General features: G+C 35.4%; 1 pseudogene; it reads left to right on the top strand.

The window, feature by feature from the left end:
• The first annotated feature begins 14,405 nt into the window (after positions 1-14,405).
• LOC109461239 (rRNA-processing protein FCF1 homolog) lies at positions 14,406-15,001 on the top strand (annotated as a pseudogene).
• Positions 15,002-18,347: the final 3,346 nt, after the last annotated feature.

The following is an 18,347-nucleotide window of genomic DNA, read 5'->3' as shown; positions in this document are numbered from 1 at the left end:
GCAGCTATCAGGAAGCAGGATAGTGAACCTTAGCTCCACTAAGCAAGGAAGAAAAACAACCCCTTTAAAACAGCCTGTCTTTTATCACTTCATCAAGAAACATTTAAAATGTTGAGCCACAACAAATGACTACTTTTACATTCAAACCATCTATCTACCCAGTAGTTCACTGCAAAAAAGTACTACGTGAAACCACATACCCTCTAGATGTACTCTATTCAATACCATAGCCAAATGCTGACCAAAGAAGCATATAGAATTATCAATCTTCAAATATGTGGTGATGGAAGGAGAACTGACTCTGGGTGGTGAACACACAATGGGATTTATAGATGATGTAATACAGAATTGTACACCTGAAATCTATGTAATTTTACTAACAATTGTCACCCCAATAAATTGAAAAAAAAGATCAATATATTAATTTATTTGGGCAAAACCCTAAAATGTTACCAGAACTGATCTGGATCTATATTTAAATAAATCACATACCTTTAGGTTAAAAAAAAAAAGAATTATCGATTTTAAGTGGGAAGATGTTCCATTGTATAGCTTGTAAAACAATCTAGCCCTTTGCTGTCAAGCCAATAGCCACCAGTGGTAACATAGCTATTGAGCCCAGGAAATGTGACCAGTTTATACCGAGAGTGCCATAAATGTAAAACACACAGCATATTTGGAAGGAAAATCATGCAAAAAGGAATGTATAATATCTCATATTTTTATATTGGGTACATGTTTTAAAGGGTACTCTTTTGAACATCTTGGGCTAGATAAAATACATTATTAAACAAGGTCACTCATTTTCTTTTACTTTTTAAAATGTAGTTTCTAGAAAATTTGGAATTACATGAAGCTCATATTATATAACTGCTGGACTTTGCTGCTCTAGAGTAGTGTGTGGCTTATGTCGGATAACAGTTCGGAAACGTCCTTTAACTCTCTGTCGTCTCCTTTAATATTTTTTCCCCAAACTAAATTACTGTGAAATACAGTTACCCTATTTCAGTGTGTCCTAAGCAATTCCGCATTTAACTAGGGAATTTGTTTGACAGTAAATAAAATTTTCTCTTATATTTCCTCAAATTTCAAAACAAGATATAGGTAACTTTAATTAGACTTCAGATGGCATCATTAGTGATTACCAAGAGACAAGAAGACAGGTATCTTAGGCAAATGATGGAAACACAAGGGAGATACTCCATCTTTTCATTGAGTGATATATTTTTCCTCCTATTCAATTAGCACAAGCAATCTTCTTGATATAGTAGGAGCACAACGTAACTACATATGCTAAGTAATGCTGTGAATTCAGACTGTGAGATTTCCCTCGGAGATTAAATTACCTTTGAAATTCTCCAGCTGAAGCAGCATGATTTTTCTCTTCTACTCTGTTCTTGGCCTGGAATCCTTACCAACACAGTTCCTTCTCAGGGAAAATGCATCTACACGGTGCTCTCCGAACTCTGCTTAAATCCAGTATCAACAAAAATGATGAATGATTTTTTTTAGCCTGCCCTGCCATTCATCCAGCTGTCGTTTAAGAACTACAGACAGAGAGGAATGACAATGACTAGTGTGACCTCTTTCTTCAATAACAGGCAGAGCAAATTGTTTTAAAGATTGGGATTCTGTGTTTAAACAGGGATTTTCTTTCCAGCTTGTTAAAATTTGTGGCTAAAGGCTCATAAAATGTATAGGTATCTTGGCCAGACAGGTGTATCACTCCTATACACACCTCTCCTCTGATTTCCTCTAATGTATCCCACACTGCTAGACAAAGACTGGATCTGCAATATATTGAGTAGCCTGAGGACAAATGAAAAGTTCCATTAATTACCTAGACATTTGATTCACTCATCACGAGTTACTCATCCACCTAGAAATTCCCAGATACAAGATGAAAAATTTCAGTTTTCATTTATTAATTTGGCTTCATCTAGATTCAGTCATTTTGTGAGCTCTAACTCACCATAAAGTTATTATGAGTTACCCCTGTTTTGAATAGAAGGAAAATCAAGCGTTAAAAGCATCTATATTTTCAGACTTAACACAATTCCACATCAATATCAGAATCTGCATGGCCAACTAAAATCAAAATGTACACATCAAAATCTGATTAGGTATGACTAAATGTCCCATGGAGTATTTCCAGGGCAGTGTGGTGCATGTAGCTTCTGAATAATGCAAATTAAATATGAGTGGTTAGAAGACTAGGCAGTACGTGGTATGCTTGCGGATACATGCAATTTAGATAACATCTGGAGGACACGGTGGTTATACCTAGGATTAGAATAAAACTAAAATGGATTTGAGGTCAAAACATTCCAATAATAAACACTTGGAAATCTTAGTCTCTCTGGTATTCATCCAAAATCACGGGCATGTTGCTCTCTTATGTTTGCAATGATTGAGATTCCTTTACTTCAGTAGTTGTCAAATTTATTACAGCCACAGAATCTGGTACTCTAGGGTCAGCAACCTTTTTCTGTAAAGGGCAGACTGTAATGGGTAAATATTTTCATCTCTGTTGGCCACGTGATCTCTGTTGCAACTATTCACTTCTGCCATTGTAGAATGAAAGCAGTCACAGTCAAGATGTAAACCAATGGGCATGACTGTTTTCCAATAAAACTTTATTTACAAAAACAGGTGATGGGCTGAATTTGAACTGTAGGTGGTAGTTTGTCAACTTCTGTTTCATTCCAGTGAAATCTCACATTAAATCTCAATAGACTGTAATATTTATTAAATAGACTGTAATATTTATTAAAATTTATTCTAATCCTAGTTATGAATTGAAGTTCAAAAACACAGGTAGGTAAGAAATACCACATTTTCTTCCAATCATCTTCCAAATGAAAACTTGCTGCAGCAAGACAAAGCAGTGGGTTGGGATAAGTGAGCCCCATTGTTCATATTTTATGTTAGTTCTTGTTACCCCAAATACCTCCATGAAAAGACCTGTCCAGCTCTGACTCTGTGCTACTTGCCACCATTAAGGACAGATGATGGTAGAAACACTGGGAACTTCCCCAGGAACCCCATGTAGACATTACTTATGATGGCTTGCTATATACTTGGGGTGCTTCTACAGTTCTTTTAAAGGTATTTTTAAACCCACTTTACTGAGTTATTGACATGTAAAATACTGTATATCTTTAATGTACACAACTCGATGAATTGGGGGATAAGTATACACCCATAAAACCATCACTGCCATCATGGTCATAAACATATCTATCCCCTCCCAAAGTTTCCTCCTATCCCCTGTATTGTTATTATTGTGTGTGTGTGATTGTGTGTCTGTATGCATGCATGCACCTTAAGAACACTTAACAAAAGATCTACCCCCAAAGCAAATTTTAAGTATACATTTTTGTTAGCTATAAGCAGTATGCTGTACATTAGCTCTACAGAACTTACTTATCTTGCATAACTGAAACTTTGTAACCTTTTACCATCTTTCACCAAACCTTTCCACCACAGTCCCTGGCTTTAAGGGATCTCAACCTAGGGTTTGACTGTAGGCAGAACAAACAGCCCTTTGTATTTTCCCAGCTTCTGGGAATCTTTCTTTTCTGTCACGTTATTTTCAATATTGTTCTCTCCAATGTACTCCCTTCCCCCCCCCACCCCCTGCCAAAGTTCTGCAAATGGATCAGGGTTTTATTTAAGAAAACAACCACGGCTTCAGCCTGTTTCTGCTTGGATCCCTGAAGAAACCTGTTTGAAAAATAAATGCAATATATACAAGTTTGTCACTTCCAAACAAAAAATGTAATTTTTTAAAAGACTTCATTTTTAGAGCAGTTTCGGGTTCATAACAATATTGAGAAGAAGGTACAGAGAGTTCCCATATACACCATGTCTCATGCATAGCTTCCTCCATTATCAACACCACTCACCAGAGTGGTTCTTTTTCTTTTTCTTTTTCTTTTTCTTTTTCTCTTCTTCTTCCTCTTCTTTTTTTTTTTTTTTTTTTTTACCAAGAATGAACCTACACTGACAGGTCTTCATCACTCCAAGTCGTTAGGCTTCATTCTTGGGGTTGTACACTCTATGGGTTTGGACAAATGTATAATGACATACATTCATTATTATAATATCATATTGAGTATTTTCATTGCCCAAAAAATCCTCTGTGCTCTACCTGGCCACCACTAATCTTTTAATTGTCTCAATAGTTTTGCCTTTTTCAGTGTGTTTTATAGTTCGAACCATACAGTATGTAGCCTTTTCAAATTGGCTTCTTTCACTTAGTAATATGCATTTAAGATTCCTCCCTGTCTTTTCATGGCTTGATTTTACATTTCTTTTTAGCATTGAATAATATTCCATTATCTGGACGTAGTTTTTTTATCCATTCATCTACTGAAGGATGTCTCGGTTGCTTCCAAATTTCGGTAAATATGAACAAAGCTGCTGTAAATATCTACATACAGGTTTTTATGCGGGCATAAGTCTTCAGTTCCTGTTGCTCCACATCCTCACCAGCATTTGGTGTTTTCAGTGTTTTGGAGTTTGGCCATTCTAATAGGTATGTAGTAGTATCTTGTTATGGTTTCAATGTCTTAATAATTTATCTACCCAATATAAAATATGGAAATGGAGTTGCTTGAGCTGAAGTATCCAGAGTGTGTCTAGACTACTGACCTCTCAGCCAACCCTGATCACATAGAGGTTCCTAGATGTATTAGTTATCAGTTGGTACGTATCAAATTACCACAAACTTAATGGTCTAAAAGAGCCCCTATTTATTATTTCATAGTTCTGTAGGTCAGACGTCCAGCCACAGTGTGTCTGGTTTCTCTGCTCACGGTCTCCCAAGGCTGTAATGAAGGTGTTGGCAGGGCTGCATTCTTTTCTGGATGTTCTGCTGAAGAATTCACTTCCGAGTTCATTCAGGTTGTTGGAAGCCTTCAGTTCCTTGCAATAGGCTGAAGTCCCTATTTTCTCACTGGCTGTAAGCTGGGGACTTCTCTCACTATCTGGAGGGTGCCTGCAGGTCCTCGACACGTGGTTTCCAAAGGCAGTTCACAACAATGTTGCTTGCTTTTTTCCAGGCAAGCCAGTGTTTTTCTCTGACAGCTCTCTCTCTGACCTTTAATACCCAGATACAAAGGGCTAACATAATGAGGTCAGGTCTACCTAGACCACCTCCCTTTATTAAAGTTAACTGTGCCATATTACACGACCTAAATACAGCAGTGGTAGCCTATCATATTCAAAGTCCCAGCAATTATACAGGACATGTGTATCTGGGGCTGGGAATCTTGGAAGACATCTTAGAATTCTGTCTACCACCTAGGGCATATACCAGGAACCCTAGAATTCCTTAGATCCCAATTTGAAAATTTCTGCCTTCCTGGATCATAGGGTATTACTTTGTCATGGGTAATAAATGTTCTCACTCATCACTCATTCATAGGGTCGCCAGGAGACAGAGCCAATTCAATGGCACATAACACAATAAATGCTGCTTTTCTCTCAAGTCCAATTTGCTCACCTTCGGTTGTCATTATCTTTTATTACTCCTCAAGAATAGCAGGTTAAGTTAGAAAACACATTCTGCCAGGATTCCTGAAAGGTTACATTTCTTCTTAGTTTACTGAAATTAGCATCTTTTCTATTTTTTTTATTTCTCATCAATAAAAATACAGCACATTGAATGTCCCGAATATGTTTAAAATGACTCTAGAATTTAGATGTTCTCCTTTCTGTAGGTGGAATAAATACATTCAATTAAAACGTAACATACGTTAAAGGTATAGTTTTTCTCTTTCCATTTTCTTTCTCTACTTCATTTATTCATTCATTGAAATGTTTTTCTGGGCTAGAGATACAGATTCTCAAGATAGAGGAAGCAGATAATAACAGAGGGATAGTGTGTAAAGTAAAAGAAGACTCAAGAATGGAACTCTGGGGTGCACCAACATTTAAGAGGAGACTGAAGGGAAAGGACCCCGTACAAGCTCATTCTCAGCAGTGGCCAGGAACAAATAAAAGAAACCAAATCTCAAGTGCATCAAGTGCAACAGAGAGGTCAAGTAAGTGGGACACTGCCCACCAGGAGTCACAATTAGAAGGAAAATAGTGTCTTTGAAGAATCTATCAGACTTCAGTCAGGAAAACAGTAGCTACCCTAGGTATTCTGAGTAAAAAGTACTTTAATACAGGGAATTAGAGGCCTATACAACTATGAAGGCCCGAGGGAAAAAGACCAAGGAGGGCCATAGCTGAATTTCAGGAAATCTGCAAGAACAGGGATTCTAGCATCCCTGCCATCAATACCTTCAGCTGCTTTCAATTCCAAAGAACACGATCCATAGGCTGCCATGATCTAAACCTCTGCCTACACATGCCACCAGGCAATAATGGCTTCTCTTTCTCGTCCACCTCCCAAATCTCATGTGAGTGTCTCAAAGATGGAGAATACAATCCAGAATCAGAGTCAAGTGATCATGGAAAAAACAGTTTCTGGGTGATGCAGAGAAAAATGAGAAGGGGGAGGCCAAGTTGCCAAGTGGCAAAAGTCATTCCAGTACACTCAACAATGTTAGATTACTAACATTTTTGAGTATTTTGTATATGCTGGCACTCCATTAGATACTTATTGCCTTATATCTTTTAATGTAGCGTATTCTTGTTATACAGAGAGGAAATCTGAGACCCAGTGGGTCAAGGTTGCTCAAGGTTACATAGTTAATGAATGCAAGAATGGTGATAGGAATCCAGGTCTGTCTTCAAAACCCCTGCATGTTCCAACTGATTACCCACATCATAGAAAAGACAACCAACAAAGTTCCATAAAATGATGAAAATTTCCACTATCGAAATTTTAATACTGTTAATGATCAAAGATATCTTGAACAATAACATGCACTCCTTTTTGTGTATTTCTATTCTTGATCACTACAAACTTGAACATTAAATTCTTGTAAACGACAGGTGCGCTCTGACAGGCCTTACCTCTTCAGCTTACTCCATAGCTCTGACCAGTACAGTCATGTTAATTCTTCAGAATGGGAGACCCTCTAACGTTACCCCAATCCCTGCTTGGCTGTAAAATCCTGGATCTCAGTAAACTTCTCAAAAAAGGGTTTTTTGTTTGTTGTGGTTTTTTTTGGTGGGAAATAGTTTAGTATAGCTTGTTATTTAATCAGCTGGCAAAAAAATCAGGATTGATTTCAGTCCCACAAAATCTGCATTGTTATCGCACCAAGATAAATTCATGTCTAGTTTGTCCAATTAGATTGAATATATAGATTGGAATATATTGTGTATCTGCAACATGGTCACAATACATTAGACAGTTGGTCCATGACCCCTTATTGAATGCTTTTGCTTCTATTATTAATATGTAAACACAATGTTACTTTTGCTGCTATAATTCTCAAAGCATCAAGCTATTTGCATATCATGATTATTTTGATTATTTAATGACTTGCTTTTTAATGCATTTTTAATGGAACAGGAAACTTTTCATCCCAATATAAATTATGGAAATCACAGCTAAAAGTGTCTTTTAGTCAGACTGTAGTATTATTTTTCATTAAAAACTGCCTCATTTTCATAAGATTTGCACTACAGTTATGTTTAGATTCTTTACCAGCTCATTCAAAGTATATATTTCATTGATACCACCAATTTAACCTTATAACTTTGAAGCATTCTCTGAATTTATATAGGAGGTTAAGTTACAAAATAATTCAAACTGAATTTTAAGGATTAGAGAGATTATTGGGATCAGAAAAATCTTTGAATTAATATCAAAAGGAGTTGACATTGAATTAGACCTATTGGCAGAAACCCCATAGAATGAGCTGAGACCCTGATCAGTTATATAAACTTAATTGCAAGATATAATGTTAATCTACAGAAAAATAAAGCATCATGCAGAAGCCCAATAAACCATAAAAGTACATTAGGCTCCATTTGATAATTATAAATGATTTTACTTCATTTAAGTTTCAACCTGGTTTTGTTCATTTTTACTTAATTCTGCTTTGTATGTATGGTAAATCTTCAATATCTCTTTTGTTCTGGCTAATCCTGCATGTCATTGCTGTCTAAGAAATCTCACAGCTCTGTAGAGAAAAGAATGTGCATCAAATTCCTAATGAGTTCAATTTACATTATAAGGAGGAACAATCACATTCAGCACTTTCATTCTATAAAAATAACCTGGGAATTCTTTAGAAAGATCCAGTGATTTCTAAAACATGCAATGTATCACTCACTATCTAGGCTTGTAAAGAAAAAGAAATAAAAGAATTCCTGGTTATTCTGCAACCTCAGTTCCAATAAAATCCCAAATTATATTTGGCCCTGGCATTTAGAATTTCTGTAAGTTCTAGTAACCTTTAAATATCTCTTTTCTGTGTATTCTTACTGATATTTAAAATTTTAAAAAAACCTCATGTAATAATTGTAAAGATATTGCTCTGTCAAAATTTATGAGAGACCTTAATGAAGACAAGTATTGGCAGAGCCAGTAGGAGGAACTGTCACACCTTATGTCAGTCGTGAAAGCTCTACAGGAAGACCTCTATGATTAAAATAGAGCTCTATGGTTATACCCTTAACTTCCTCTTTCCGTCTTTAAAGAACTTCCTTCTTCCTTGTCTCAAAAAACTTGCACATGGTTCGCCATGGCTGCATGTACCAGATTGCAATCCTTCCCTTTTTCCCAGAATAAATTCTTCTTGCTGATCGAATACCTAGTCAACTTTTTGTTTATGGTCGATGGCACATAAATGATAATTGAGTTTCATTTATGAGAATCCTTGACATTCTATTAATTTGTTTTGACATGAATGATTGTCTTAACTAAGTCTTCAATCAAAGGATGACAATCTGCATCTTGTGTTCTCTCCATCAAAAATAATTATGAAGAAGTGTGACATTTTGATTTTATTTCATTAGTTTGCTAATTTATCTGATGTTATGTACAATCACTATTTTTTTTTCCTTCTTGAGTTCTTCGTCCCCAATTACTCTAATAAGATTCTTGTACCAATGTAACCATGTCAGAATCAGAGCCCATTCTCCCCATTTAGTTTCAACAATTATTAATAGGGTATGTAAACAAATTTCATTTATGACCAAATACGCAAAGTCAGTCTCTACTTTTCCTGCATTGTATGAGGCTATTCATTTTAAAAGCACTTAAAGACTTAATTTAATATTGTCATTTCTGAACATGCCAGGCATTTCCTCATATCCAGGTTTGTGACCTGTCTGTTCACTATGCATACGAGGAGGTTCTTATCCCAGATATCTCCACAGCTTACTCCTTCACCTCTTTGCTTAAATGTAACCTCTTTAGCAAGGCCTGTACTGGCAGCTCTATTTAATAGCCCAAGCCCCACTTCTCTATAATCCCAAAATCCCTTATCCTACTCTATTTGTTTTTCTTCTCTAGAATATATACCCCAAAAGGCAGTGATTTTTGTATTTTTGTTCATGGTATTCATCAGGGCATCCTGGCATCTAAAACAATGTCTGACACATAATATTTGCTTAATAAATATTTGTTATAAAATGTTTGATTTCTGCACAGAAAGTACAGTCTGTGATGTCTATGATTACACAAATCCCTATCGCATTTAATCATTTCCTATGGTCAACAATGGTTATAGTTCTGTTATACAAGATCTATAATTTAGTCAACTCTTTTCTATTTTAGGTACAGAAAAAAATAAATCTGTGCCATTTCATACGTTATTCTCCCAGCTTACTAATGTTAATTATTCCTCCATCTCTATCAGTCAATCAGTTAATTTTGATTTACTTTTCAAGTAATTTCTTTTAGAAATTTAACCCATGTAAGTCCTAAGAAAATAATTGATTAAACTTGAGAAAGAGATCAAATGTTATTATGTATATTAATCGTTTCCCTTTTATTTCCAAGAGTGTAACACAGCGATGATATTATGACAGTAACTCCCTTTGGAACCAAATATATAATATAAATTCACAGGTCTGGTCTGGCATAATGCCCAACAAAAGTAATCTGAAAATCCTCTAATGACAGAAATCCAGAAATACTAAACAGAATATGACCATTTTATAAACAATGCATAGCTGAATTTACAAGAAAGAAATGGAAACCTCATGTGATAGAAACAAATAGGGGATTAAAAAACCAGAAGGAGCTGTCTATCCAAGAAACCAGATATCATTACTTAAAATAAAGGTAATTAAATGAGGAAATTGATTACATAAGGGATGAAAGAGCTCAAAGATAAGTAGGGTACAGTGAGTAAACCAAAGATTCTCCACAACAGGAAACAACATCCTAATTTTATGGCTGAGGTAATGAAGGCATTAAGAGAAATTAATTGACTGAGTTCTCGTAATTAGTAAATAGTGGAAACATGGAGCTGACCAAGCAGTTTTTTTATTTTTTTATTTTTTTAGATTTTTATTTTTATTTTTTTATTTTTTTAAATTTATTGGGTGACAATTGTTAGTAAAATTACATAGATTTCAGGTGCACAATTCTGTATTACATCATCTATAAATCCCATTGTGTGTTCATCACCCAGAGTCAGTTCTCCTTCCATCACCATATATTAGATCCCCCTTACTCTCATCTCCCACCCACCCCAGACCAAGCAATTTTGTTGCAGAATCTGTGTTCGTACCCACTGTAATATAGAATTTACCCGCAGAATAATAATATGGAAAACAACCAAAGTAATCTTTTCAAATTAAAAAATATAATTATTAAAATTTAAAATTCATCAAACATAGATGAACAGAAAACAGTGAACTGGAAGCTACCTATGATTCCATTACCCAGAATATATAATGGAGGGAAAACAAGTAAACTAAGAAGTTAAGAAAATTAGAAAATAAACATGCTTCTAATCAAATCCCAGAAACATAAAAAGAACAAATGATTTTTCCCCTGAATTGATTAAATAAATGATTCTTTGAAAGGAAAACACAAAATACTTAATCCTAGTAAGATAAATAAAAATAAATCCACATTTAACATAAGATAGCACACCAGAATCAAATAGAAAAACTGAAAAGCAACTAGAAAAAAATAATTTGATGAAGTAAATAAAAAAACAAAATTGATGAAGTAGACTATAAAAAATCTATTAACTGCTGCCTAGAAAAAATTCATCAATATTTCAAATGATGATGACATATTTGTAAATAACTTGAAAATCATTACACACCAAGATTTTATCTTCCTAAAATAGTACTGAAGAGACTGATGATCCAATAAAAATGAGCAAAATATATGAACAAACAGGTTACAGAAATTACAAATTGCCATTAAACATAGAAAAGGTGATCATTGTCACTCAAAATACATACAAATTAGAAATTAAAATTTTGTTGCAATAACATATTTCATTTATCAGATTGGAAAATAATCTAAAATGTTTGACAACTCTAGCAAGGCTGGGGGAAACATGCATTCCCATGCATTACTGCAGGAAGTGAAAAATGGTAAAAATCCCCTGAAGGGCTATTTGTAAATATCTATTAAAATAACAAATGTATTTACCCTCTGATGAAGCAATCTTCCTCTGGGAATTTATTCTACAGATAAACATGCATAAATTAAACACCAGAAAAGTATAAGTTTATTCACTGCTGCATTATTTACAATGCAGAAAATAAGAAACAACGAAAGTGTCCACGCGTAGGGAATAATTAAATAAACTTTGCTATAATGGAATACTCCTCAGCAATTGAAAATAAAAAGAGAGAGAGCTCTATATATACTTACATGGAAAGATCTGCAGTATGCAATATGAGATTAAAAATGAAAAAGCAATGTCCAACAGTATAGTATTTAGAGTGTATACTATCTTTTCCATAATAGAAAGTAAGAAAAATAAGAACATATGTTTACATTTGCTTATTTTTGCCTAATGCAACTCTGGAAGGATAGACAAGAAACTGATAAAAGTAGTGACATGTGTGTATGACATCTGACAATTAAGTTGGCGAACTCATCCTAGAAAAAGTGCTACACACCTCATTGCTGAATATCACTATGGTCACCTTCAAAGTACTCCCCTTGGGAAGCTATGCACTGATGCCAGTGCCTAGTCCACCCTACAAAGCAATTTTGGAACTCTTTTTCTGGAATGGCCATCAGAGCTGTTGTCGTATTACCCTTGATGTCCTGTATGTCATCAAAATATCTTCCTTTCAATATTTCCTTTATCTTCAGACAAAGAAAGAAGTCACTGGGGGCCAGATCAGATGAGTAGGGAGGGTGTTCCAATACAGTTATTTGTTTCCTGGCTAAAAACTCCTTCATAGACTGTGCCATATGGGCTGGTGTATTGTCGTGATGCAAGAGGCACAAATTGTTGGTGAAAAGTTCAGGTCATCTAACTTTTTCATGCAGCCTTTTCAGCACTTCCAAATAGTAAACTCGGTTAACTGTTTGTCCAGTTGGTCAAGTTCAAAATGAATAATCCCTCCGATATCAAAAAAGGTTAGCAACATTGCTGCAACAAGTTTGCAAACTTAATTGTCTGACCTATAGGGGTGGAATGAGACTTTTTGTTGAGTTACTTTTATATTGTTTTGTTAACTATATGAACATACTACCTATTCAAAAGTAAAACTTAAAAAAAACTGATAAAGGCATAAGTGTACAACAAAAGGGGAAAGGAGGCAACAAAATTTTGAAAGTTGAAAAGAATATGGGATGTGAAGAGCTGATTTCTGGTACCAGAAGTACAGAAAGCCAAGAAGTCAGCTTATTTAGAGAACAGAATCCCAGAATGATTCAGAGTTGAATGTAAGAGTAAATGGGTAGAAATGTAAGCTGAAAAATTAACTAAAAGTTAGCGAAAGAAGTAGGTCCACACACCAATCCCACAAAAGTAGTTGAATAAATCTTTATCAACCTGACAAAAGAGTATACTTTCTGCAGATGTGAATACCAGGCCTAACAAAGAGGGCACTATACTAAAAAATGGGGGGAAAGAAGAGGGAGCGATGATGGGAAGAAAAAAGAAAGAGGCCAAAGAGACTGAGGAGAACTAACATTCACTGAGTAATTACTGTATGTCAGAAGCTATTATAGCATTTTAATGGTTTCAGCTCATTTAATATGCACAACCACTCTAGGAGGTATGTACTATCATATTCTCTATATCATATGTGAAGAAACTTGATACAGGAAGTGTAAGTTATTTGACTGAAGATGCAAACCTTTTCAGTGATAAAACTGGGAATTAAGCAGATAGTCTACTTCCAGAGCTCAAATCTTTAAACACTACTGATATTAAAAGGTAAAAATGACTGAGCACTTCCCATCTTGGTTCCTAGAAAGCTCACAGCTTAGCATTGATGCCCCTACCCAACCAGCCTACCACCACTGGCACACGTATGAGTGCCAGCATTCCTCTGGAGAACCTGCTCAGCCCAAAAGAGACCAATAGATTCTAGCAACTGTGAGTCTTGCAATGAACCACCTCAGCTCCACCCATGCACACAGGGAGAACTTCACCAACTCATTTTATGAGGCTAGAACAAAACTGATCTTGAAACAGAGGACCGTATGAGGAACAAAAATTGTAAGTAAATCTCAATTATAAAAATAGGCATAAAACACTAACTATTAGCAAAGTGATCCCATCAATGTGTAAAAAAATATACTATGACCAAATAGATTTGACCCCAGGAACACAAAGATGATTTAACAACAACAAAAAACTATTAATTAAATACATTACCATACTATGGGAGAAAAAAAAAATCCTTTGAATTCTATCAGTAGGTAGATTATTAGTTAAGAAACAACATCAAACTGAGAATGGAAAGAAATGAACATCCTTAAGATGATAAAGGATATCTACCAAAATTTATAGTAAACATCATACTTAATGGTGAAACTGGAGGAAAATTCCCTTCTAAACCAGGAATAGGAGAAGTAGGAGCAACATTATTATCATTATCCATCTAATACTGAAGATCCTAGATAACATAAGACAAGAAAAAATATATTAGAATTAGAAAGGAAGAGGCAAAGCTATCATCATTCACAGATAAGTTTCTCCAAGAGAATCTACAAGAAAGAATTTTGTACTAATAAGATAACGAGAGCTCCATGAATTTCCCAGAGACTAGATCCATCACTGCACTCATTCAGTCAACAAATATTTATTGAATACAAAATATGTGCCAGGCATAATTCTAGACATTGAGGACCCAGTAATGAACAAAATAGACAAAAATTCCTTCCCTTATGAAACCTTAACATTCCAGTAAAGAGACAGGAACCAATAGTACTCCTGTACATCAGTAAAAGGTAAAAAAATATATATGTATTTTCAAATTTGCCACTACGTTAGCAAGACAATAAGACACCGAGGAATGAATATTAAAAAATAAAAGTTCAGGAAGAAATAAGAATGCAGCGTGAACGTGGGAAAGCAAAAGAAACAAGGGCATATAAGCAAACGCTTAGTCTCGGAGACCAGAGGCTTAAAGGATACAGTGAAACCTAAGAAGAAAGAAAAGAAAGATCCCAGTGCACTGGAGAAAAGAGAAGTCCTCCAACACCCTTCCTGCTTATTCTTCCAGGATAACACACAGCTGGGCCCACCTTCCCACATCCTGGTTGACACCACCTTTAGCAACTTTTCCATGAAAGCCAAACCAGACTCAGTGCAGTCAATGATGGGCTGTCTGTTTGCCACGTGTATCCCTTGGACAACGGACTGGGCAATGGCTGAAACTGAGAAATTGGGGCAAAAGTATCGAGTGGCTCTAAGGATGGCCAGGAATCCGAGATTTGAACAATTACCACGCGCACACACAGGAATTGCTGCAGATGACTGCTTAGTACGGACAGTAACTCAGCACAAGTGTTACAGGGCGGCAACAGTCGACCGGGAGGGACCTTAAACTAACAATCAGGAAGATCCCTACAGCTCCCATCACGGACATTTCTAACCACAGCTACATCGAGAGGATACCAGATGATTATGGTGCCCCACGGTTCTAATTCTTAAAAGACAAAGTTCCTCTGCTTTCCTTCAACCAATTTTCTCTGTTGCCAGTTTATGAAACATGCTACAGCGTGAATTATCATATTACTCCACTCACCCATTTGCTCTGTTACAAGCTGAGTGTGGTTAAAAACACTTTTTGATATTGTCTTGAAAATGAGATTTTTGTATCATTTTAAAATATGTTGCATCTTTTTATAAACCAGATGACTGCTCACAAAATTTAAAAAATAAATAAATAAAAGTTCAAGTCCCTCATGAAGAAAATCAAAGTTTACTACAAGACACGGTTCGACATAAATATCTATGTTCTAAGATGGGAATAAATATGTGTCAGTTCTCCTCTAATTAAACCAGAAATTCAATCTCTAAATCCCAATCAAAAAACCCAGCAGGACTTCTCACAGACTGAAAAGCTGATCCAATCATTTCCCTGGAAGAGAGGGACAGAATATTCTCGGGATTACTCACATGTACGCTCAGGCGTGTTTTATTTTACCTGCTTCCTCAGTAGAGATTAGAAAATCCAAATACTCCCTTTCCCAGACTCTCTTACAGCACAGGTTGAACATGAGATTCTGTTTTAGCCAATGATACAGTATAAAGAGAAATCGGACAGGGGCTTCTGGTAAGGCTTTTGATTTCCCAATGAGACACATGGCAGGGGCCACCCCTCCCCACTTCTACCTGCTTTGAAAGTGGTATTGGGACCTGCAGACAGACATCACTCACCTCTGAGAAGAAGACCAAGTGAATCATAGAGGCACAAACCCTGACATTACTGAGCTACTAAGACAATGCCAGAAGCTAGCTACACCCAGAATTCTTGTTACATATGAAAAATATGGTTATATCATGCATATCTGTCTCCTCCAATGCTTGCAATTGAAGTCTTTTCTAATCTATTCAAACAGTAAAGAGCCAAAAATAGCTTAAATTATTTCAAAAAAAGAAAAAGGAGGACCTTCCCAAATAAAATTCAAGACTTATAAAGCCATAGTAAGTCAAACAGTGGGACAGTTATTCAAAAATAGGGAAATAGGGCAAATGGAATGAAATAATGAAGGTAGAAATAGATCTACACATACTCTTGAATATTTGTTTATTATTGTATCCTTCAAATCAATAGTAAAAGCAAGGATGATTCAATAATGAGTTTTGGATCATTGGTTATCTACATTATTATCTAAAAATAAATCACTACTTCACATCATACAGGAAGATACATTCTAAATAATTAAAGACAAATATGAAAATTAAACTATAAGACTCTTAGAAGAAAATATAGGAGAATATCTTGACATTTATTGCTTCACAGTAGAGAAGAATTTAAGATACTAAAAATGAAACATAAAAGGAAATATTGATACATTATGCTACGGTAAAACATGAGACTTCTTTTTATCAGTAGATGCCATTAAAAAGTGACAAATCACAGATCAGGAAATTATATTTACAAATGATAAGAACAACAAAAGAACACTATTCAAAATATACAAAGGGTTCCAAAACTATATAGGAAATGAAGAAACATCCCATTAAAATCAAGCCAAAGTATATGACTAAGAAAGTCACAGAAAAATCCTGAATAGCCATTAAAAATAAAAATCTGTTCAAAGTTTTATTCAAAAACATACAAATTGAAATGATACTTAGATACAATTTCACACCCAACAGATTGGCAAAGATTAAAGAGTCTCACAACAACAATTTAAGGTTCAAATGTGAGGAAATGGGAATTCAAGTTTTAATGAGGCTGTGAATTGGTACAACTTTAGAGAACAGTTTGCTGATATCTAGTTATAGCAAAGAAGCATCATATTTCTGGCAATTACATTCCAGGATATACAGCACATAGAAACTCTTGCACATACATATAAGACATTTCCAAGTATTTTCATTCCACATGTGTCTGATTATCCAAAAAGAACAATGTAAAAGGGTAATCAATAGAGGAATGGGTAAATTAACTGTGCTATTGGTCTATATTGAATATAATACATGGCACTGAAAATGAATGAACTGGATTTACTTCAATCAACATGAATAACTTTTAAAATCATAATGTTGAGTAAAGAGGAGGTTACAAAATGATCGATAAAAGGCTAATGTAGTTTTTTGGGTTTTTTTTGCGTGTGTGTGTGTGTGTGTGTGTGTGTGTGTGTGTGTGTGTTTTAGCCATAGGTTTTTATCAGGTTGGCATGGGGATGATATACAACTTCTCCATGTGGAGCAGAGCAAAAATTATTTGGGTTAGTGCTTTCATTTCTTTTAAAAATCTAACTTAAATAGGCAAAAATTACTATCTGTTAAATCGGAATGGGGGTCATATCTGTTTTTTACTTTTGTTGTGCATCTGAAATATTTGATAAATTAGAATGAAAATGAAATAAAGACAGAATTAAAATGGGAACCATTTGTATAATTTTTAATGTCTAGATGTGGATCTACGAGTGTATAAGTACTTTCATGTCACCAGAGTCCAATTTAGATGATTATTGCTCCTGGACATTAACAGTGGGTATATATATGAGGGCTGACAATAAAGTTTGTGAACTTGTTGCAATGATGTTAACCTTTTTTGATATCAGAGGGATTATTCATTATGAATCTGTACCAAGTGGACACACAGGTAACCAAGTTTACTATTGGGAAGTGCTGAAAATGCTGCGCGAAAAAGTTAGACAGCCTGAACTTTTCACCAACAATTCATGGCTCTTGCATCACGACAATGTACCAGCTCACACAGCACTGTCTGTGAGGGAGTTTTTAGCCCGGAAACAAATTATTGTATTGGAACACCCTCCCTACTCACCTGATCTGCCCCCCAGTGACTTCTTTCTCTACCCAAAGATAAAGGAAATATTGAGAGGAAGATATTTGGATGACATTCAGGACATCAAGGGTAATATGACAACAGCTCTGATGGCCACTCCAGAAAAAGAGTTCCAAAATTGCTTTGAAGGGTGGACTAGGCACTGGTGTCAGTGCACAGCTTCCCAAGGGGAGTACTTCGAAGGTGACCATAGTGATATTCAGCAATGAGGTATGGAGCACGTTTTCTAGGATGAGTTCGTGAACTTAACTGTCAGATCTCATATAACACCTAGATGTGGATCTACCAGTATATAAATACTTTCATGTCACCAGAGTCCAATTTAGATTACTATTGCTACTGGACATTAATACTATGTATATATGACACTAAAACATCCAGTCAATTCAGTTGACTTAGTCCAAGATTAATCAATACAGTAAGAAAAATAAACACAAAACAAAGCATCAGTTGGAGAACTGATTGCTTGTTAAATAGTTTATGCAGTCAAAATTAGTAAATGGCTG

The sequence above is a fragment of the Rhinolophus sinicus genome, chromosome X (assembly GCF_036562045.2).
Source record: "Rhinolophus sinicus isolate RSC01 chromosome X, ASM3656204v1, whole genome shotgun sequence".
NCBI lineage: Eukaryota > Metazoa > Chordata > Mammalia > Chiroptera > Rhinolophidae > Rhinolophus > Rhinolophus sinicus.
The sequence above is the reverse complement of the archived record's forward strand: the minus strand, read 5'-3'. Positions and strand labels throughout refer to the sequence as shown.